Below are 24967 nucleotides of genomic sequence, written 5' to 3'. Positions count from 1 at the left end.
GCGAGACTGTGTTTACACAACTCTGTGCGTTTGGGTGAAAAAAATAACAGGGATAAAGAAAGACATGTACTGTAGACTCTAAGACATTATAAGCTTACCACTTTCATCATCATTGTTTGTCCCCTCTCTCTCTCTCTCTGTCTGTCTTTCTCTTTCTTTCTCTCTCTCACTCTGTCTCTTCTTTCTTTCTTTCTTTCTTTCTTTCTTTCTTTCTTTCTTTCTCTCTCTCTGTCTGTCTCTCTCTCTCTTTCTCACACTAATCTGGCATGGCTGCTGGAGATCTGCAGTAGTCTGGACCTTGGCAGCTCAACCCTATCACATGAACACCCCGACACCAGCAGGAGGATTTCAATCAGACCACTCGCTGAACCCTGCAAGAATGATGACAAACAATGTGGAAGTGTAATTAACAAACAAGCCGTGAATATGCTTTTAATTAAGTAGTGTTTGGCTCAGATGGGATCAAGAAAACATTGCAGTTCTGAAAATGAATAGTGTCTGGGCTGATGATATTACCCATGCATCTGGATTGGCACTCAATCTGATCCCCATTGTGTTTATCATGAGTGACTTTAGAATGTCAATAAAAAATATACTTCTGTTCCCCACCAAAATATCCCATGTTTAAGATATCAGTAGTTAAAAGTAGCCATATAGTGTCTGCAGTGGACTGTCACTAAGAACCCCATCTAAGCCAGGTTCTCCATTTTGTTATCTGACAATTATTTTTGAATCTCTCTGAAGCCAGTGTTATTGATTTTTGTCAGCTCCAATTAATTTGCACTCCACCAGAAATGAAGTGTGCATAGTGTTGTCTCCTGGCATATGGGGAGGGAAGGGAGAATTCTCTGGCAGCCGTTCCAGTCGATGCAATGTATTAAGTACTTTTTATGCCCTTCCCATTTCAAGATTGTGAAACTAGATTTGGAGCTACAGTACGTTAAGCACAGTTAAAGGAATTTTTCAGTGTGGTATGTATGTATGTATGTATGTATGAATATGTATGTATGTATGTATGTATGTATGTATGTATGTATGTATGTATGTATGAATATGTATGTATGTATGTATGTATGAATATGTATGTATGTATGAATGAATGAATGAATGAATGATCATCTACTACAAAGCTATTTTTAGCCTGCCATTATGTATCATAGGAAACAAGAGGAATAATTGCATTGTTCTAATGCAAATGTCTTCAAGGTTTTGTTATGAATAGGATATTCATCCAGAGTAAAGCACTTGTCCTTTTGAGAGTTGTGTACACTTCAGAGACTTGAAACACTTAATGGTTCTGTTGTTGTGTTTGCAGATAGTCACTCCTTTCTAGATTGAGGGACGTTCCTCCTTATTTTGTCGGCTAACGAGAACCGCGCTGAATAAGACAAGCCAGGGCCAGGTTTGATGGGAACTGTAGTGAGCAACGTGGGTAAAAAAGAAGACTAAATAAATAAAGGACCGGCAACATTAATAAGACATGGCCTGACAGCAGCCAAGGCTGAGCCAGAGCTCTTCCCCTAAATGATGGGTGACAGGATGATGGGGGTGGTCCATTACCAGGCTGCCTTGGCTGCTGAGGATCTCTTTTCAGACTGGCTGACTTCGCAACGGCACCCGTGTTTAGAGATGCGCTCGTCAGATCCATGATTGATATAACACAAAGCGATTCTCCATCAGACCGAGAGTCACTTATCAGTTTTCTGTTGGCGGATGTTTGTTCACACGACAAGCAGTCATTCCCTACACGTTGTCTTTTTCCTTTTTTCAAAAGGCGGTGTGTTGTGTTTCTCCCCTTCTGAAGGTGACACACAGCATGCCAAATTACTGTAATTTCAGCACCAATAGAAATGCTTGGAGCCTTTCACAAGGATCATGCTATTTGTGGGGAATCATAGTTGCTCACATCAATTGCTCCTCTCTGCAATTTGATCTACCCCCCTCCAGCTAGTGGTCAGAGGTCTTTTTAAGAGTCGCTCTCGTCTACGTAGGTACAGAATGTTGCGGCACAGAAGAGTTGGCTGCTTCTTCTTCGTTGATAGTGTTCCCTGTTTAGCGCTCTCCCACAGTTCCAGCTCTCCGCCGATGCATCTCTGCCACCATGGTGCTTTTGTTTGTGTTGATGGAGCGGCCTCCCGCCCTGCATCTCTCGCTCCGTGGGTCTCCGTACCCCAAATGAAGCTGTTTGAATGCACAGCTCCCGGGTGTTGACGCAGCGTTTAGGATTTGTGAGGGCCAGGGCTCACTGGACAGGAGCCAACCAGTGGTGGTGGCTGCAGTCTCTGGATTAGAAGGAGTTTGTATTCGGCAGGCCTGATTGTTTGAGGAGGCTGATGGGGTGGGGGATGTTGAGAGGGAGTGGGGTCAAGCCACATGTGGACACAGTGGGTACACAATGTACAGGATTTACAGTCCGAGGTAACAGTTGCTATTGTAGCCATTTTGTCTGTTTGTTTGCTTGTGTGGATGAGGGGTGTTGCTGAGCTCCTTTTTAATTCCCTCCGTGGATTATTGCTCTATTATGTTGCGTGTTTAGTGATGAATGAATTTGTATCCATAGAGACCATTACCTGGGCCATTACAGCCGAATACCAATCGTTTCTGAGTTGTGACTGGCTAATCCACACACAATTGACCGATCCCAAGCCCCGCCCCTTTTTACTATGTCACAATGAGGACTTGGAGGACCTCGGTCAACCTCGGTCAATTTTGAATTTTCTAGTGTCCATTCTGTATGACAATACGCCGGTTATGCGAATGCTATAATGCTTCTTTTGCAAGTAGACTAAGTAACTAAATAACTAAAGAGCTCAAAAAGGTTCAAATATGCCTGGGGTACTTGTAGAAGTGACATCCGATATCCTGACCTTGTGAAACGCTACCACACACAGGCCTAAGTTTGCATAACTTTGGATAGGCTGCTACTTTTCAGTAAAGAAATCTGAGTGTGTACGAAATTGTTCCCTTTATTTGTGTTAATAACTACACACAAAAACATAACCAAACCTGGTTTCCACTGTTAAAACGACAATATAAGCCTACGCAAAAAATTATACCTACCTTGCAGGAACTGAACTCGCACACTCATACCCATACTCAATCACGTATCGCCTTACACACAACAAGAATACTTTCAGCTTTTAGGCACAGGCTACCTTGCCATGTTTTAACTTGGGATAGAAGACTGTTCAAAGAAATAAGCTAACGATCATTTTTTCAACAAACGCAATATCCTACTGCGATGCATTATTGATGGATGAACGAGAGAATGTCTTCTAAAGATCAAATCATGTGCCGATTCAAAACTATGCTTTGCTGTATAGGCTATGCAGTCTCGAAATCGCCAAAGGCCTAATACATTGCCCACATTTAGCCTAAGCGGGCACTGATGAAGTCTTATGCAAGACAAATCACGTCTGCAATTACTCTTGATAGCGTCTGCCTGCCATGCAGATATGTCGTGCGTGGTAGGTTTAATCTCAGATAGATCTAGTGGTTTCTTTTCAATACACTTGTATCATGTTTATTTTAACTCTTCCTTCTAAAGCAGCCATTCAAAATAATAAGTAGGCTATCGGCCTACCGAGCTTTTACTATCTCCACCTCCCCAACATGAGCTGCCTAGGCTAGCCACTCTCCCAAGTTGCGTGGGAACTTGGATCTGCAGCACTTGGTCCCGTCTTCAATTAATCCTCGAAATATGGTTAGATTTTGTTATACCACGTCAACACCATATGTTTGCACAGACCTTATTGAATCAGTCACATCGGCAGCAAATAAGGTAAACTACCTGCTTGTGATAACGTGCTAATTGTTTATCCCCAGTTAACATGCATATCCCATTAAGATCCGTGAACAATCGGATTGGTTTTGTCCTCGATTTGTGGTGTTCCACCTTGTTGATAACAGCGGATATTGTGAATGTGTCCTTCCGCATACTGAAGGTCTTTTTGGCCTCTGTTTTTTGAATATATCAATATTACTTGACGCCCAGAAATCCAGCATACACTGTTGCACTCGGCTAAATGGGGGTGCTGTGTCCCCATGTTGAACACGCGTTCTCGCACACTTTCCTGCAAACTTGTCCGACTTAGCAACAGTAACTATGGGACTGACAATGGGAGGTGGGGCTTGGGATCGGTCAATTAGCGGTGAACATGGCGCGGTCTTGGGTGTTGTTGTCCATGCATGTTGTTAATTACTGCCAGTGTACATTTCACACGTATTGTAGGTGTGTGAGCGAGAAATCCAAAGGTTAAACTGGCAAGTTCTCCACCTTCCACCAATCACTTCTTCCATCATTCATTCAACCAGATTTTTGGTTTGACATTTGGATGAAGGTTATTATGAACTTCATGGTGAATACTATTGCAATTGGTTCATCATCAGGATTTCCAACTGGTGTTTTTTGTACTTTGCATGCTGGTTATAAATTTCTCTGTTGTTTTTGCCCAGACTTTTAAGACCATCCAATACTTGTGGCTAGCGGATGAATAATTGATTTGGCAGAGAGCTACATATTTAATGAAGGAATATTCACATTGCCATATTAATCACATGATGAAGTACCTACAGCTCCTCAGTTGTTGATGGGCTAAGAGGAAAGACGCATAAGAGAGAGATAGGTGTGATGAACGTTCATAAACCACAGGGAATTGGAGTTCCAGTGATGGCCTATGTGTTGCTGTAGCGCTGTAAATTAGTTCAGTGGCGCAGCATGGGAAAATGAGATCATAATTCAGAACAAGGGAGCTCCGTAGCGTGAGGCTAGCAGGGTGGCTATGTTGCCTCTATGTCCCTCATTAGATCCATGGAAAACCTGAGCTTGCTAATTCATCTTATTTTAATTAATCTTTACAAAGGGAGCATTGTCTTAATCAAAACAATGATTTTCTTCAGGCCGAATGGTGCTGGCTTCATTAGCTTGCATGTTTAATCCACTGCTGTTACCACATGGAATTTTAACTTTCATTTTTATGTTCTTTCTGCCCCAATCTGTATCGCTGCTATTTTGTCTTCATTACTGATGCATTTTACATTCAAATGGAAGGCGATACATTTCATTTCAGAGATAAATAGCTCTGGAGGGCAGAGAAGAGCTGCCATGCATTGAGCACCGAGGAAATTGCCCTCAACCAGCACTGCCATGTCACTCCACTTCCCTCAATCGCATCCTACATGCCCTCCGCTGTCACGGCCCTCCTCCCTTTGTAGACCAGCGGCTGCCACGGTCCTCCGTCGTTGGGATGGATGTCCTCCTTTCCTTTGAACGAGCGTCCCCTCCGCAGGCCAGCGGCGGTGTGGCATTACCACACCTGTCAGTCTCAATTAACCTTCCTCTTGGAGCCCCCACAGCCTGGTGGCTGCCCACCCAGTTGCCACTGACAGGCCTGTGAAATCCCCAAAAGAGTCGCTACAGACAACAGCACAGACAGTTCTGTCCCCTTTTCTCATCGACTAGACTGATGTCTGAGTGGGCACTAATGTCATATTGGCTTGTATGGCTATCCTCAGTCATTTTGGCACTCTGGCGGAGTTAGTCTTCTCCCCCACAAAAAAAGAACTAGTTTCAGGCTTTTTTGATGACAAATAAACTTGGTTCCTATCTATATGGGCTGAATTCCGTAAACCTTTTTCTTGTAGGTTGTAGCCATACTCCCTCCATATGTGTTGTTCCAGCCCCATTCTTCATGTCTTTGCTGTGTACTTCTCTGTGATTCTGGATAATAAGGAAGGGCTCGTGCTCTCTGAAACTGGACTTTCCCCCTTTAGGTCTTGCCTCTGGACCAGTGGGACGGCTGTTTCTTCTGCCAGAACTGGGCTGCTCTGGATGACTGGCTTTCAGACGCCCAGCAGACTGAAACGGGGGTGGGGGGGGGGTTTAGCTAGATAGCTCAGCCTCCATCACAGCTTCATCTTTATCAGGGCCCTGTCACAGAGCGAGCTGCCCCGAGATGGACCATAGACAGCAGATTGCTTTTTAATCGTTTGGAGCCAGATGCAACTCTGGCCTCATAACCCCCTGGTTTGTGCATGGGCACCCCTCAATCTGTGCACCCCTCAACCCAGCCCACTTCTTCTTTTTTTATTTACCCCAAAATTCCCTTTGTTTGTACATGTCTTCTCAGATGTTCTGCAACCAACAGAACACAATGATCTCTTTTCCTCAAAGGCTTAGAGCTTTCCACAAAAGTCAAAGGCTCTCTGTGTCTTCCCCTGCAAAAATTCTTAGAAACGGGATAACTTTTGGAACCCCCTAAACCTCTTTTGCCCAAAAATAACACAGTGCCTTCAGCCCTGGGCTAAGGTATTTAAAGAATACAGCTTTGTGTCTGGTGAGGGCAGTGGTTGTGCAATGTAACCAGACCCTCCTGAACACATAAGCCCTTATGCAGCAAGATGCTGCCGCACAGAGGCTCCCAATTCTGTCTTTAAGCGGCTAAATTGCTACATTCAAAAACCAAAATAAAAAAAAAAATACCCCAATAGCCTGGGCTAAAGGTGTAATTATGGGATGCTTTCTCCTGCCTCCTATATTTAAATGTGCAAATACTCAAGCAAGATAAATGGTCTGGTCTAAGCAGACACAGTGGTACCAAGGCTCTGTGATATAAAAAATCAGACGGTGATGGAAGGCCATGTTGGGCCATGTCTTTTAATTGCTGTTTGTTGTGCTGTAAGCTCACACAAAAGACCTCACAGAGCAGAGTTTGATTGGTGTGGAAAGTGCAAGAAAACATAGAGCAGTGCCGAGTAGGACAGACAGAGGTTTGCAGTCTGCTGCCTGGGCTGTGAATGAGGCCACCACCGCTGCTGCTGCTGCTCGACCCTCGTAGGTCTCTCAGGAATTGTAAATGTCGTCACATTTTAAACAAGGCAGGCTTTTCACAGTAAATTACTTTTTTTTTGTCTCTCTCTCTCACACTCCTTTCTTTCCTCCGGATAGGCACAGTGCACTGTGGTCCCGTCTGGAGACTTTATTATTTCATTTGACATGCAGGGTAGCCGTTAAGCCAGGAATTAAACGATTTAGAGACCATTGCTATGAAAAAGCTATCTTTTTTTTTTATTTCCAGACTAGTATTATCTCTTCCACACTATTTTTTCTCCCTACTGTTGCGATTCCAACTATGTGAGGACCAGACAATGGAATTAAGGCTGGACAGATGTGGCATCCAACCCCCACCCCCAGTCCCTCCACCCCACCCCACACCACCACCCGTAGCCCTCTGGGATCTGCTCCACATCTGACTTGGCGTCAGGAGAGGCGCTGTGGGTCACTCCTGACAGTTGCACTCTTCCCTCACTGCTAAACGCACTCCCACGGGTGCAGCTGATGATCCGGCTCTGTTGTGACAGCTCCATGCAAACGCACAGATGTTTTTTTTTGCCCCCTTTTCCATCTGTAGGGTGTCAGTCCCCCCACACCTCTCCAGAACCCATCTGGTGGACTGGAAAATAAAGGTCCTGGCCCTTCTCTGGTGTGCCTAATTTTGCCAGCCTGACCTTGGGGTCTGGCCATCTGCATGTCAGAGTGGCGAACTGACTGCTGTGGGAGCGCGTTTTAGGGTCACGCTAGACGTTCCCTGCCCAGCTGTTTTGTGTTGATTTCAGCTGCGTGGGTTCCTGATGTCACAAGTTCAGAGTTAAGTGGAATGCGTAACTCTGTGGATAGACTGAAGTATCTCTATTTTTTTTTCCGAAGGCATCCGTGTAATGTCAGTGTGTATTAAGTTATTCCTTTTATAGTGAGCCCAGTAGCTTGTGAGTAAATGGGTGAAAAGATTCTGTTGCTGCCTTCCTTTTCATTTATAGTGGCATTTATCAGTGGCATTTATTCCATGGGGGAGGATGGGCCGGGGAGCCATGGCAGTCAGGAGTGTCTCCCAGAGTAATGCAGGCTAAATTAAATCCTAAAATGCCACAACATAAATCGTGCTTCAGCTCTCTCAGAAACCTGAGATGCATCTCATACAAAAACCTCTCTCTCTCTCTCTCTCTCTCTCTCTCTCTCTCTCCCTCTCTCCCTCTCCCATACCACTGTTTCATACTTGTTCTCTTTTCTTCCTTTTTAGAGATATTTGCTGTGGGCCACATCTGATGGTAGTCAGGACGGCCTGATATTTGTATGGGTCTTTCTCATCATCCAAAGGTGAGTATTAAATACCGGTAGCTTAGGAGTTCTTTGTGGTAGTGTTAATTTCGTCAGACGAGGCGAGAGGAAATATGTTCGTCAAGCGACCTTTTTTTTTTTTCATGATTAAGACGAGACGATGACGAGACGTCAGTAATGTCCTGAAACACTGACTAAGACTATCTTAAGATGCATTATTGTTGACGAAAAAAAGACGAGACTAAAATGTTTTGCATGAAATAAAAAACTAAGATAAAATCTCCCTTCATGTTAGTCTACAAAATGAGAAGACAGAATATCTAGCTGTTACGTTTTCAAAATATTCGAATGAGTTCATACGAATAACAGCTTTCCTGTAGGCTAGTCTACGTGCTGCTGCTGCAACCCTGTGGCTGCAACACGAAACTACATGGAACAAGAACACTGGAGATTTCTGCCAGAGTTAGCAAGCTAACTACCTAAGCTTTATGCCACTGCTACATACCCAGAAGTTGACGCTTCTCTCATACAAATTAACATCCCCAGAATGTCCATACTGAAAATGTTCAGCATGTAATGTCAACTATTCATCTAGTTAGACTGATGATGCAAAGTTTGCTAGCAAGTAAGCTAATATAGAAAGTTAAGCTAGCAAGTTAGCTATGGCTAAGATGGAGAGTCTGTTTGGGGAATGTGTTGTGTTTGAAATATAAGCCATCTAGCTTGGCGGAGTAAAACATTAATACATTGGCCTACTCTGACAGTGTTTCTCAAACTATTTCAGTTTCAGGACCACTTAACTAACCCTAGCTAAAAAAAAAAAAAAAAAAAAAGCCTACTTCAACAGTAGCCTATAATTAGTCTATAGGCCTACTCACTGAACCACCTTGCTTATTGTCTTTGCACTTTGCTTATTGTGTCAGAGGATTCATTCTGTATGATTTAAACTGGCATATCTTACATAGACAGTGTTGCAGAACTGTTTGGATTTAACTACAAAGTTATTTGGCAAACAACTCATCTATATTATATTTTACCCACGCCTGCTCAAGGACCCTTGGTGATCCCCGACCACACTTTGAGAAACACTGGTCTAAGAATATGACAGTGGTCCAGTCAAATCTTTACTGTCTATGGTCAAATCCCAGCCGAGCTATAATTGTAGCTCGACTTACCTGTGCATGTAAACATACGGACTGACAAAAAATCAGAATGAGTAATTATAACAGACGAGTAGCCCTGTGGACACACAATATTGTTGGAAAATTGAGATGTGTGAAACACTATTTCACTCAAATGGTAATCAGAAATAATTTGTTTTAAAAAAAAAAGACTAAAATGTGTTGACTAAAACTGACTAAGACTAAGATACCTTTTAGTTTTCTTTTGACTAAAACTAGACTAAAATGACGAGACTTTTAGTCGACTAAAAAACTTGACTAACAAAAAATGATATTTGAATGACTAAATATGACAAAGACTAAAAAGGACATTTCGTCACAAGACTAAGACTATGACTAAATTAAAAATAGGTGACAAAATTAACACTACTTTGTGGCAGAAACGAGAACGTGCACACATCCTGAATTACTTACACCTGACTTGACATAGTCGCTCCTACTGATCCTGGATTAGCGTTAGTGAAATGAGTTGAGCTAGGATGACCAGACAACGCTATTTCAAACCTCGCTTTATCACTTATCTTGGATGTCTTAATTCTGCCTTTGTGAAATACCCCTCGGGTTGCAGTTTGTTTTTGTTGCCATTTGTGGAGCCTGGGCTGTCTTGTCAGAGACTGAGTTTTTTTACGGTGTGTTTAGGGGACAGGCAGCTAGAGGATAGTGAGATGTTTGCTTTATGTAACAAAAAATGTTTTAGCCTAAAAAACGTGTGACATCGCTTAGAGCACCTTTATATTTGAGTTAAATTGTTGAATTGGAGTAAATTCATTGTGCCTTCCTTGATTCTGTAATAACTGCTGCATTCTCAAAAGATCATGCTATCTCAAGTGTCATAATTAAGTTGACCAACAAACAACTGCAAAGATTCATGACCCTTTTAAAGATCAATATATTTTCTCATACTTTGAACAGCCATTTATTTCAATTATCTGAGCTAGCCATGGCTTCTGATTCAGAGGGGCATTGATGGATCAAATGGTGCCATCATGGGCCCGGTGTAATTAGTTTTATTTTGAGTAGATTCATTATCTTTGTCTGATGCCGTTGAGAAGTTATCCTTCATTGCTGCCTTCCTGACAGATTTGGCCAATTACCAAAGCTTGTTGTTGTTACATTCATCAGCAAAGTGCAGAGAATTACCCAAGGATCAATCTGCTTATTTTCTCGGCCCTATTTTTACAGCGAAATGTGTCGCACAGAAAATGAAGTGCGTCAGAGCAAGCAGTAAAAAGCGTTGAGTGGGCAGAAGTTGATTTGTGACAAGTTTGTTGAAAGCCTTTAAACTGAATGCATCAAATGATATTTCAATGCAGAAATGGCAATACCACTATGAGTTTTGGACCATGTGCATCAGGAAGACTTTTACATGAAATAAACAATAGTGTACCATATAATTAACCAAATGCTCATAATTGGACCTTATAATACCTCTTTCTGAAAGCCCAAGCCACATTGCTTTGAAGTGACTATTATATTGTTAATGAGGGTATGTGATTTTGAGCCTTGAGCTTTTGAGCTTGGTCATAGTGAATGCTGCTAAACGCATCAATCAGACACCACGGCAGAAACATTTGGAAAAGTCTTTACTGGCTGTAAATTCTGTGTTGTGTTCTAGCTTTCCTCAGAGCAGAAATGATTTTCAGAATTTGAAAGGACCCTGCAGAAGTTTGAAAAATAGATTCAGAATGTGTGAGGTTAAAAGTTTTAATATGTGAGGTTAAACGTTTTAATGATCAATGTTAGTACTACCTACCTATCATTGCCGGGAGATGTTTGTAGCTACATTTTTATCATGGAAAAAACCCATAAAATATATTGTTTGTTAAGATTAATGGTTTTCATCTCCACAGAGACAGATTGAGGTTGCTCTATTTCAGCAGATATCTTATCAATGTATATGTCAAAACGATTGGCTGCAGAAATGTTTTTCTCTGCAATGATTATTCATGATGAACTTCTAGATGTTTGGCTCCCGTCTGTTTGCTGGCAGTCTCAGCAGTACCTGAATGCAAAATGTAATTAGGAAATCTCCTGCCTGAGAAACCACGGGTGAAGTCAAGGAAAGGGGAAAAACGTCAGACTGCGACATGGACCACTTGACTCTCCAATATTCATCTACTGAGAAAAAGCCAAGGTCACTGCTGCACTGCTGATGAAGGAGACCCTAATTATCTCTCTGAAGTTGGAATATGAAAGGCTGCTTTAATAGTCGTCTCGGAAGTGAATAATAATCTGTGGGCCAGAGGTCGGACAAACCAACAGCCCGTCATTTGTGTTTAAGTCAAGAGCCGCGCTCCCGTGTTTGAAGTGGCGGTTTGTGCCACGCTTGCCTGCACAAGCAGGGGCAGCCGGTTCGTCTGTTGACCTTCCCTCAGCCTTGAGACACCGGCATCCTATGCGAGTCTAAAATGGAGAGTACGCTGGTGGTAGTGCAGACTGAATTTAACTGTGACTGTTTATTGATTTGCCTGTTAGCCCCTGAAAGCCATTTAGGTATTACTTTGTGTACGTGTGTGAAAGTGGAGAGGCTATTTTAAGAACGATATGTGTCCCCAGTTACGGGGACAGTCTCATCAAACTCAAACCCATTTTGGGGCCAGACAGAGCTGATGAGTTTGACTTCTGAGTGGTTGGATGGATGACTTGAGTTCTGTCAGGAATCAGGATGGCACCTTTCCGTGGTCTCGGGATGAAAGCTTTAGGTTCAGAGGACACAGGGATGCAGCATGACAGTGATGGGAGAGGAATCATGATGAGAGAAATAAGGTCTTTGAAGCAATCAAGACCTCCTCAGGATGTGTGCTTTGTCACAATAGAACCGGAAGTCCTGAAAATGGAGATGCATTTATCAAGCCTGATTAGCTGTCAGCTTGATGCAGTTAGCTAAAGACTCAGCCATTGTCATCTGTTTGTCTGAAATATGATGAATAGCGCACTGCTTTTTTTCCGAGAAAGCGTTGAAGTTCTCATGTCACGGATGTAAGATTAGAAGGTGATTATATTACCCTCCCTGTCACTCTCTCTCCTTGATTAAAAATGGCTGTGCCTGCTTCCACTCTCCTGCTTTTTTGTTATTTCTCTTCTGGAGGTAATTACTCTGGACTTTCAATTCTCTGTGTGCACCTCCTGGACTCTTTCAAGTTTTAAAATTAATCATCACTCTCCCATATATTATTTAAGTACTGTAGCTGCCTGCGTTTGATAAAACGAACGAAAGTTAGTGGCCGAGATATTCCACATGGAATAGCCCGGAGTGTTAAGGCGCACTCCGTGTACCAAGCATCTGTTGGTCTGCCGGGGCCCTGGTGCCTGAATAGAACCGGGGCAGTGACTTCAGAATATTAGCTGTGCACTCGGCGTGTCTCTTCAGATGAACTGAAGTGGCTGTTGTAGTAAGTTCTCATTTGGCTGTGAGGTGTTTGTCTCAGAGGGGACACGGCAGTGGGTACTCAGTTTGGTGCATTATGCCTCGTAAATTCTCATCAGACTTGTTTTGTTGAGTTTAAGTGGCTCATTCATGGCGTGACACTCTCTTGATGGGGCTTTCAGGTTTATTGTCCTTTGGCATCATCACTCTATCTTGTAGTGCTGATTGCTTCACCTTTTCCCCGATTGCTTCGTTTAGGCCATAGATAGCAACTGGACATCTTTGTTCTGAACGCTGCAGTGTCCAGATATTTGTATGCAGCACAGCAAGGCAAAGAGCACACTTTGCAGTGTCCTTGCATGTACACATGGTTCTGAGTATGGGCTGTATATCTGCAGGTTGGCTAATAACTATGTGTGTGTCTCTATGTGAGTGCATGTGTGTGTGCATGCATGTGTACATTGAGATGCACCACCTCACGGTGAGGGCCGTCGAGTGCGAGGTGTGACTAATCATGGGATCTCCTGTTCATTCCGTGTGGCGGGGTGTCCTTCACGGCTGACTGGTGAGGCCGCTACATGCCTAGCACACCAAATGGGCTCCGGCTTCGGCTCCCACCTCCCTGCACATGCTCAGGGCTCATGCATGCATACAGTACGCACCGGCCTGGTCTGAAATCCATCACGGCTGATGGGGAAAATATATGGTAATCAGTGGTTACATAGACTAGTTTGTTTATGTGTAATCCCAAAGGCATGTGATTTACTTCTGCTGGGGCAATGAAACGGCAGTTCATCCTTCACAGGGCTACAAGTTTACCTACAGAGCACCTCCAGCTATTTGATAGTGTAATAAACATTCCCTGTTTTCAAAGTTTGTGGCCTCAAGATGAGAACTACTGCCTATTACCGACAGTAAATAAACTTTGCCCGAAGTGACATTCCAGTCCCATGAGTTGTGGGAAAAGTCCGTCATGTCCAGGAAGTTTGTCCCTCCCGTATCAGCAGATCTCTGCACGGCCCTCCTTTCATCATTCTTCTAGTGCTCCCTCCCTTTTCCTCACAACCTCGAGCAGTCCACTGTGCCACTTATTTAACTAGGGGCCACTGAGGTCTGAAAGGGGGCATGAGGCCTAGTGGTTTATTATGCAGTGAGTGACCACTGAGATGGTCGTACATCAAAGCTCCTTTTGCTTTTGCTCAGTTGGTCACTGTAGAATTAAAGGAGAAGTCCGACTTGAGCTACAGTAGGTGGAACCCATATTTTACCCTTTTTATCGTACCAACAGTACTCGGTGACTTCTAGAAACAGAGATCTATGTGAAAAATCGCTGGAATTCTCCTTTAATGCTCTGTATGAAATGAAATTGAATCTTCATACTTTATTTACACATTCCTTGTGCTCAATACAAAGCAGTATCAGCAAGTAGCATTATAATGGTATAATCAATGTCTTAACTTGTTAGTACAAAAGGTTGTAGCCTGTTCACATGACTCCATTCTTACATGACCTGGTCACACTGCTTTAACCATGCCTGGAGTCCCCCGCTTGCAATCTAAGCCCACTCTGCTACCAGTCCACATTGATGGGGTCAATGTGGAGGTGGTTAGCACCTACAAGTATCTGGGTCTCCACCTGGACAATAAACTGGACTGGTCAGCCAACACTGATGCACTCTACAAGAAAGGGCAGAGCAGGCTGTACTTCCTGAGGAGGCTGTGGTCCTTCAATGTGTGCAGTAAGCTCCTCAGGATGTTCTACCAGTCTGTTGTTGCCAGCGTCCTCTTCTATGCAGTAGTATGTTGGGGAGGAGGCACAAGGAAGAAGGATGCGGGCTTAATTGACAGGCTGGTAAGGAAAGCTGGCTCTGTAGTGGGAGCTGAACTGGAGTGCATCACTTCACTATCTGACAAAAGGACCCTGAACAAACTGATCAACATCTTGGACAATGAGTGTCACCCACTCCACAGCACTATTGTTAAGCAGAAGAGCCTGATCAGCTGGAGACTTCGCTCACTGCCTTGAGACAGACTGAGAAAGTCATTTGCATAGTAGACTGTCTGCCTCTTCACCCCCATGTTTGGTACTGTCTGTCCACTAGTCACTTTTACCACTGTCTTTATGCCTCACTGTTTGCGTGCTATATTAGCACATTAGCACATATGCATAACCCCCTCCATGCCACAGCCGAACTGTGGCCACACTTATACATTTTCATAAATAGTTAAATATATAGATATATAGACTTTACTTTATTGTTGCACTGTTGGACTTACTCAATTGCACTATCACCATGACCACTATCACCATTGCACTACCACCATGACACTCATTCACACAGAGCACCTTAGAGCACCTTACTATGCACAGAGAATCACAGGCTCAGTCCCTGCCTCAGTCATTGCAAGCGCCTCTGATTGATTAATCACCACTATGTGGATACTGTTTTTAGAATTGATTTAGATTAAGTGTTAGTTAGTATAATTTGTATTTTTGTAATTTGTATTTTAGTATATTTTTATACATTGTATTTAAGTGTTAGTATAATTTGTATTTTAGTATATTTAGCATATTCTTTATCTTCTACTGTCCTTATTGCTTAGTTGTGTTTTTATATTATATACTTTAATTACTCTTTCTGCTGTTAAAGAATGTGTTTGTGTTGTCCGTGTTGTCTTGAATTTCCCCTGGGGATCAATAAAGTATCTATCTATCTATCTATCTATGTATGAAAGACCATGATTCAATGAAAGAGCACCATTACATCATTTCATTACAAGATTACTGATGAATAATTAACTGCAGCTTCACCACTAATTATGCATGCCGTAAAAAGTATTGAATAAAATATCTGCTGCATTATTAGGCAGAATGGAACAGCGGAGTGATTTAGATGCGTTAGTGTGACTGTCGAATAGAATGCTTTGTTCTTCGTGAGCGGCATTTGCAAGATTCCCGTCGCCCTCACAAATGGTATCCCAATAGGATTTAGAGGCAACATGTTTCACGTTGGCATTGGTATGCAAACACACCAGTTGGCAGAGTGAGTGTGAGAATTTGGATGTTTTTTTTTTAACAATCAAACTGATTAAAATATTTTCACACAGGCAGATTGAAATGGCTAATTGTTTCTTAATGCGAGGCGAGCATCTCAGCTCAGCTATCAGTAATTGGAGCTGGTGGCCAAGGAACAAGGACAGGTTTTTTTCCATGTCCCTGCATAAGCTGCATAATTTATCAAAGATTCAAATTATTACAGTGTATCAGTTTAGGATATGCATTACCCAATGACGGTAATGACATCTTGTCACAGTGAAAGATGAGAGAAACATTCTCTTACCTGTGCATTGGTAATGCCCAATGCACTATAGTGTCTGATTATGAGTGGGACCAATCACCCCAATGTAGAATGTAGTATTTGTTAAAAACAGTGTTATTGTTTTGTGTTACAGAGATAGTATATGTTTTAACTCCCTCAAGTGTCCTCTAGATTCCTTGGTATGTGATTGTGTTTTTGTAGCTTCCTCTCTCTCTTTCTCTCTCTCTCTCTCTCTCTCTCTTTATGTCACACACTCACTCACACACACACACACACACACACACACACAAAAACGACAGAAAAACGTTTTGTGTGTGTGTGTGTTTTAATTGAGAGAGAGAGAGAGAGAGAGAGAAGGAGGTAATGCGAGGAGTAGAGACCCCTATTCTAAGACTGGTGGAAAGTGTGTTGGAATTTTAATTGCTATGACTGGGCGGCTTTGGAGATAAGACGAGGCAGGGGGCTTGAAGTATGCGTGGGGCTTCTTTTAATAGATTCAGGATCATGATGACCCAGTGCTTTTTCACTGCTGTGAATCCGGGGTGGGACCTCATCACAGTGGGGGGTGGTTTTCCTCCTGGTGGATGGGGTGTGGGGATGGATGGCTTCATTGGCAGAAAATCATATGATGCATGTCCAAAGTTCCATCAAACAAATATATACAAACATTTACACTTCATCAATACACTATGTATGTGTGTGTGTGTGTGTCTCCTCTTTCTGGTCTCTCTTTCTCTCTCTCTCTTCACCCCCTCCCCCTTTGTTTCCGTGTAGACGCGTAACCATTTCCTGACCTGCCTGTGATCAGAGGGTGACATACAGCTGAACAACAACAACAGCAAGAACAGCGACCAAAAAAAAGAAAACTAGACAGTTGGCCTCCTTGGCATGGAGCTGAGACAGTTCTCCCACTCTCAATAAGCTCTCCGTGACTTGATTTGGCCAGCGCCGTGAGTGATTTCTGAGAGCTCTGTCTCGGCCGTTTGATATTGATTTCTGTGAGCTGGGGCCCAGCATTGTAAATATTGTAAACACTGGCAGGCAAACGCACATCCTCAGCAAATGGCAGCATTAAATTGGCGCTGGGTTACAAGTAGAGAGAGAGAGAGAGAGAGAGAGAGAGAGAGAGAGAGAGAGAGAGAGAGAGAGAGAGAGAGAGAGAGAGAGAGAGAGAGAGAGAGAGAGATGAGAGAGAGAGAGAGAGAGAGAGAGAGAGAGAAGGGGGCCTTCCCCGGAGATGAGCTCCGTGTAATGCCATCTCCTCCGTACCCTTTTGTTCTTCGCCACCTGTAGCCCTGACTTTTAAAGCAGTAATTGGTAGTAAGGGTGGGGAGTTTTGCTTTGAACAAGAGCGGGCTAAAAATAGACCTCTGCAGGCAGCCTGCTTCTGCCAGTGGGAGAGGAGCCTTTATTTTTCTCTGTCTGAAATAATATGGGACTGTGAAACAGTATAGTTTGAATCATTATTTTTCAATAAGCTGTGATCATTTTTAAAAGTCTCTCATCCTTGATGAAACATCTCACTGTTGGGATTGTTTGTGTATCTCTGTGTATATTTTTGTATTTGAGTGTGTGAAATTGAAATTGAACTCTCTTATTTGTGTCTCGAGACCCTGAATAACAAACCGAGGAGATTGAGTTTGACTCATAGCCTTTTGGTAATCCCCTTAACAGAATACCGGCAGATCACTTTTCCCACACAGCTGTGACTCCGTGGCCTTTTCAATGGGCAGCAATTTCTCTGTCCACTGAGTCATCACGTGAGGACCAGTGCCCCATCCATCCCCTCTTATCGAGGACCACCCATTCAGGGAGTAGTAGGAGGAGGAGGAGGAGGAGGAGGAGGGGAGGTGGTGATCGGGTTGGGAGGGCCCTGGACCCTTGAGCTCCTCTCTCTGTTCACTCAACCTTGTTGTCTCATCCCTAAGTGCCCAGACGAGAGCAAGCCATCCCTGCCCCCTCTTTTCATTCCCCACACCCTTGACTTGTGCCACCCAGAGGAACTCATTCACCCCCTGGCTCTAGCCTAGCCTAGCCTAGCCACATCGCTCTTTAAGCCCAATTCTGGACGAGCTCTGTGTAATTGACCTGCCACCCAGGACAACTTCAGCTTGCTCCCCTCGGGTGGTGGGTGGGTGGATGAGGATGTGGAGGCCCAGCTGATTATTTTGCTGCCTTGAGGCAATGGAAGGTGGAAGTGGGGGAGAGGGGGAGGGTGGAGAAAGTAAGGAGAAGCCTGGCCTCTCAATGAGTCGGAGGTTAAGGATTAAAAGGACTAGTGGAAAGGGGGAGAGGTCCGACACCTAGATGGTTGACTAATCTCCCTGATCTCATTTTGACCCGGATGTCCCTACCACCTCCTTGAACAAACGCGATGACATCATCATTATGCAGGACCCCCCACCCTGGTCCTTTTGAAAGCCACCCCATCCGAAACAAACTCGGTGTGACGTTACGGTGGGTTGAGTTACAGCGGTAGAGTAACTTCCTCTCGTCTCCACTGGCTACTGCAGGCGAATCAATACTTTCTCATTAGCTTGTCTCTTACGTGCTGAAGCAAGACGAAGAGCTGGGGGTTTCGAACCAAACGCAGAGACAATGATGTGACGTCTGGCCAAACGGCACCACCTTTCTTTTTGTCTCCCACTGCACCGTGTGCTGTGCGGTAGGCAATGCTGATGCTATCGCTGTGCCCCACAGCTGTTGGATGGCACAGACTACTGAAGTGTCCTTGTATAATGGCAGGCTGTAGCTCAGAGCCGAAGGCTTGACACGATCGTTATATCATTTGCTAGTGGGGGGAAAAGTCTCCGAGTGCACTGAGTTTGGCGTATCACTACTCAAGATCATCTTGGCCCAGAAGTTGCATTTTCCTCTCTCTTTCCCCCTCGGTTCAAGGCCGGTCATGAAGATGGATCATCCATACACTCCTTGCCGAGTGCTTTCAGTTTTGCAGTTCTCGCACAGTCTGTTCTGCCGTGTTCCTTCAAAATTGTTACAAATTGTTTAGCCCATCACCAGTCTGTCCGCTTTGGAATGTGCCCAGGCAAATTTGCGGCGTCCAAAACTGGCATGGCTCTCTGGGGACTCCGGAGCCACTCACACCTCGCTGCATAGCCAAACAATTTCATAGAGAAGACTATTCACAGCTAGCAGCACTCACAGCAGTTCTGGGCTTTAAAATGGCTGCCTGCTTCTCTGCGTCTCTTTCAGTAAAGAAAGTGGCGGGAAAATAGAGAAAAAAGGTGGAATGGAAAGATAAAAAAAATGCAGTAACACACACACACACACACACACACACACACACACACACACACACACACACACACACTACTATACGAGATCCTGAACTCATCTCTGACAGACTAGGAGGCAAAGCCCACTGTGGCTCAGCCACCACTGCTTAATGGGGGTTTGAAATAAATGATTTGTAATGAGATGATCACAGCATCAGAGGAAAACAGGAAGCCACGACACATCAGGAAAGTCATGGCGCTGTTTTCCGTAATGAGCAGTTAGGAGCGGGGTGCTAGTTGCATTTCCAAAAGTAGAACCTCCGAGGGATGTTAGCGGCCGCATTAATGTGCCGTGTTTGTGTGTTTTACAGCACAAAGGCAAATGCCTAGAACTGGAACGCTGTAATTAGCACTTTAATTAGCAAGATAATGTATTCTGAGTCTACAGGTAAAAGTTTGCTCAGTTCAACAAAAGTTTGATTTCATCCATCCCCCATGTCTAATTTTAGGCAGGGGAGGCTACGGCAAGTCGACAGAGAGGAGATGCATGGTTTCTCCACGGCAGGAGGCGTGAGGGAGAGAGTGCAGGTTGAGGAGAGATGTGGAGCTCCATCCCCGGCCTGTTGAGGAGGGAGGCAGGGAGGCGGGCAGGCAGGCAGGCAGGCAGGCAGAGTCCCCCAGGGGACAGGCACAGCAGGGTGTATGTCCCTCTTCTTCGGCTCACAGGAATAAAGGAAGGATTTGGAAACTAGGCCCATATTAATGGCTATATTATAGGTACCCTTCAGGCGCACAAATTGTGATGGCATTCTTGCCGGTATAGCGTCTGCTCTGCAGCAGTTTGACTCACTGACAGAGTGGCTTAAGCTGACTTTTATACATCTAAACAGTGTTTTATACCTCTGAACAGCAGAGGAAGGATCACTCTGCTTATGTTTTTTTTTTTTTAGATAGGGAATTCTCCCTAAATGCATAGACATTGTAGGTTGATGTTTTTGCAAATAAGGTATGGAGGCATGTATTTTATTTCTATATTATCCACCATTATTAATTCTGTTTGGATTCTGAGACTGTGTAGCTGTGGCTATTCTGCCCTCTTCCTAACAATGATATCTAATGTCTGTGTCTATAGATGCATGCACATTACCCTCCCTGCTTGACTCTGATATTTGGCACAGCAGAATTGCTAGGCATAATTTGCTCTGTTTACTTGACAAAAACAGGCACCTGAATATGCTACAATGCTTATTTGTCGAGGCTCCTTATCATGATCGTTCGTGCCCCAGCTGCTTGTGGTCACAAATTAATCACTTGGGGATGGGGATGGGGATTGGGATGGGGATGGGCATGGGGTTGGGGGTCCTAACTCCCAAGCTGAATAAATGTCACAGAGTGACCTTTTCTCATTAAAAAGTCAAGTGCAAGTTGGGCAGAACATATAGTTATTGCTAAGATCCCACATAATTGTCTTTGGCCATTACTTGCAGTATTAATGGGCTCTGTCTCATTTCCTCCATGGCTGGCTGTGGTGTCAGAGTCCCCCTCCTCTTACAGATACTCCTCTGATATTTTCTCTCTCTCTCTCTCTCTCTCTCTCTCTCTCTCCTGTTGTATTTCCTCTGCTCCCTCCCCACTCTGCACACATCCCCATCTGATGATCTGCTGCGCTCTACCAGATGCCATCTCGCCATTGCTCTCTAGCCCTCCCTGCACAGATCAATACTGCAGGGGCCGCCTGTCTGGGTCGGGGGGTCGGGGGGTGGGTGGGGGGTGGTCGTCCGGCTCTATGTGGTTTCACAGTGCTAGTGCTCTGATTGAGAGAATGTGTGCAACAAAGAACACTTGTTTATTTTCTCCGTGCCAGCCTTTGCATAGAGAGTAACTACTGAGGATGTAACCGCATTCAGTTGTGGCGCTAGTCTCTAATGTGGCTGTCGCCTGATTTGCCTAATGGCACATCCGGTAATACATTTCCAATTGTGTAACCGTATTCCCCTCACCCCTTCTCTATTCTTCAATGCCACTGGAACCAGGATATTTTTTTCTCAGGAATAGATGGATGAGGCTGGGCCTTGGGTGATTGGGTGTGCAGGGTTGAGCGAGGTGCCCCGCTGTTCAGCTGTATGTAATTAATATTTGGAAACTATACTGAATGGGTTCATTCCACTTTGGCTGCAGGGTTTTCCAGGGTGTTCTGTAGAGGGGTCAGCCCAACAAGAGCCCCCTAGTGTGAGGGTGCAGTGACCCAGATTGGCGTGAGCGGCGTGGGTGATTTTGACGAGCACGTAGGGCGCGGTAGGGCTGGCGGGCAGGCGGGTGGGTGGGTTTGGCATCGTCGTGTTGACCCCCGGGGCGACGGGTGCACACTGGGGGCAGTGGAGATGCACAGCCCCGGCTGGCAAAACTGACACCCCTAATGCAGTCATCTGTAATGTGGTGTATGCCACACACACACACACACACACACACACACACACACACACACACACACACAGAGTCAGCTGCTTAGCGTGCTCCACTGGGGATGGGGAGGAGGAGTGATGTGAATCACTAATGCCCATAGATGCAGTCCGTAGCAGACTTACAGACCGAGTATACACCTCACACACACACACACACACACACACACACACACACACACACACACACACACAAACACACACACACACACACATACACACACACACACACACACACACACGCATACACATTCTCCCACCCTAATGATGACCTCCTCACCCCCCACGTCCCACTTTATTCAATTTTCATTACTCCTGGTTTTGCAATGTTAATTTACCAAAACATTTCAATTATGCCAGGTTTCCATATTTATATTGATTTGTGTTGTTGGTTAGACAGAGCTCTTCATTAATTGGAAATGAAGTCAGCACTTTAGGGGATTGTATTGAAATTGCTTAAGGCAACTTGAATGGACATTTTAAAATGAGCAAAGCAAAGCAAAGCAAGCAGAACGATTAGATTCACTTTACATCTACCTTAGCTTGCTGACTCATGATGGGGCAGGCTTACCGTATACTCAAAGCATTTTCAGTGTGCTTTACTCCAATGTCATTAAAGTATTTTTGCATAGCAGTAGCAGAGTGTACCAGCATTTCTTTTTGCCTAGTTTATGCTTGGCATTTTTCCAGTTGTACCTCACTGTCACTCCGGAGGAAGAGAGGCCAAAGGCGATGCTTGGTAAGAGTAAATGGATGAAGAGGATGAATGGTGTAGGTGTTGTGTGTGTGTCATGCTCATGAGACCCTTTCTGTTGCCATCTCTGTTCCCTTTCCATACCACGGGCTCAAAGCTCCTTCACTTGGGCACAAATATTAATGTCATGCTCAGGCTCTCTCTGTCTCTCTCTCTCTCACACACACACACACACACACTCACTCACTCACACACACACACACACACACACACACACACACACTGAGTTACTGACTGACTGACTGACTGACTCATTGCACACACACACACACACACACACACACACACACACTGAGTTACTGACTTACTGACTGACTGACTCATTGCACACACACACAGACACAGACACTGCTTCCCTCCCCCTCTTCAGACAGCTCAGGGATTCATGTCAAATCTTACAGCCATCACAGAGAAATTCCCCAGGCTTTAAATACAGAATGCACTGCAGTAATTATCATGGAAGAAGTGTTCCTGCCCTGGTTTAAGAGGGAGAAAGAAGAGCTAAGCAGGTTTATTTTTAATCTGTAGAATGATATTTGTTTTCCTCTCTCTCGCTCTCGGTTGTTTTTCAGTATGAACTAGGCCTTCAGTATATAAAAATACAGCTGTTTTTCTTTGAGTTTATGGCACATTTGTCTTCTACAACAGAATTCTCTGAATGCCAGTGGGTTTGGCTTTGATTGTTGCTGCAATTAGTCCTTTAGGGAACCGTAGGTTAATCCTCTCTCTTCCCAGAATACTGGCAAAATTATTTAAAATCTGCAAGCAATCCCTATAGACTCCCCCATTCTAAATATCCTCATTATGTTTGCTTTAAGCTGTACTTGCAGGATTTGCTTGTTCTAGTATGTGTGAGCTATTTTCTATCAGATGGTAATCACTTAAATGGGATGAAATTGTGAACATAGTGCGAGATTGTGATCTCTCTGCTGTTGTGACCTACTGCCTTTGTCCTTTGTAGCACATTGGCTGTGACTGTTGTCATTGTGTCCGGCACAATGGTGGTAACATGAAATTGTAAGGGTTTTGGGTTGCACAGAATACAGTACACACTGTTAGGGCTCAGGTGGCTCAGAAGGTTGCGCAGAACAAGGGCATGATTGTGGCCTCCTCCAGGCTGATGTACCTAGTCCTGGCAGTCTTGGCAGGAAACGGTTTTGCTGAAGCAAATGAGCTGAGTGCAGTCACTCCGGGTCTGTGTGACTGGCGCTCTCTCTCTCTCTCTTTCTTTCTTTCTTTCTTTTTCTTTCTCTCTTTCTTTCTCTCTTTCTCTCTCTCTCTCTCTCTGTGTCGTGCTGCTGCTGAGCGAATTGGCTGGCATGTCTGTTACCCTCTAGTAACAGATGACTTGACTCGTAGGTCTTTCTTATTCCCTCTCTTTCCTTCCAGCAGACCAAAGCAATTCACTTTCCGTGCTTTTAAAAAAAAAAACACAGCGGCAGCACCTGCCTCCACCCCCAAACAATACTGTGGATGCAATATTAATGACCAACTCTTTACCTTCCTCCACCTAGCACTTCCCTCAGCCTCGCTGTTGGATTTGAAGCCGGCTCTCTCCATTTTTGTCACACAACACCTCACGCTATGCCTCCGGGCCCGAGGAATAATGTTTGAAAACTTTGATTAGAGTGTGTGGTGGCCATTCCGTTTCAGCTGGGGAGAATTACATCCATTTTTAATGTAATGACTTCTTTTGAGAGCCTCGGTGCGAGAACTGCTCTGCAAGGATGACTGCGTTTGTTTGTGTTGACTGACTCGCCCCATCATTTGGCTCGCACGTTTTCCTTTGCATACCAGTGGTAAAAACCCGTATTAAAGACTTGGAGCGCTTTGTGGCCACTGAAATTCCTTTTTTTTTTGTTTTTGAGGCACATTTTTGTCTGTCAGTGCTTTCTGAGGTACCGCTTACGGAATATGTTTGGCCTGAAGCAGCGAAGCCGCAGCTATCTGAGGGTACGGTAAAGAAAAAAATGGATTCCATTAAAGCCACCGCATCTTTTGAACTCCTGTTTGAAAGAAGAATTTCATTAGGGTGTCAGGCTCCTCATCTACGTGCAGAGAATGGGACTGCCGGACTCGCCTAATTGAATATGAAACCAACCCGAGTTTCGCATCAGGAAATCATATGATGGAGGGAAGTGTGGAATAATGAGAGTGAGAGTGTGAATAGGATGAGCTCTTGGTAGGGAGAGCTGTGGGGTGGGCAGTAGAATGGTTATTTTGCCCATTCTCCAGTGACCTGTGGTTCTGCTGCACCCGTCTGGAAAGCAAAAAATCTCCTGCGATTCCGGAAATGATGAGTCGCCTATTCTAAAAATAGCAGAATCTTACCATAAAACTAGGGGACAATTATGTTGGGCAGAACCCTTTTCCTACCCTGGGGTGAAATATAATAAATTTGGCATCCAAACCCATCAAAACCCCCCTCCGCTGTTGAAGCCATCAAAAGGCCGGGCATTGGTGGTAATGGCCTCTCTTTGGGGAGAATCTGAGAAGTTTGTGGTTTCCATAAGGGTGTAGTGGGGGACTGACACACTT

The 24967-nt window shown here is 44.3% G+C and overlaps 1 protein-coding gene across 12 annotated transcripts in view; it reads left to right on the top strand.

The window, feature by feature from the left end:
- The window catches only part of arvcfb (ARVCF delta catenin family member b), a 176406-nt gene that overhangs the window by 29985 nt on the left and 121454 nt on the right, over positions 1–24967 (top strand). For all 12 annotated transcript variants that reach the window (XM_048242923.1, XM_048242920.1, XM_048242919.1 and 9 more), the window contains exon 2: positions 8076–8152. The gene's annotated coding sequence lies outside the window, so the exon portion shown is untranslated. The remainder of the gene's footprint in view (positions 1–8075; positions 8153–24967) is intronic.

Source organism: Alosa alosa, chromosome 5 (genome assembly GCF_017589495.1).
Source record: "Alosa alosa isolate M-15738 ecotype Scorff River chromosome 5, AALO_Geno_1.1, whole genome shotgun sequence".
Lineage (NCBI taxonomy): Eukaryota > Metazoa > Chordata > Actinopteri > Clupeiformes > Clupeidae > Alosa > Alosa alosa.
The sequence above is the reverse complement of the archived record's forward strand: the minus strand, read 5'-3'. Positions and strand labels throughout refer to the sequence as shown.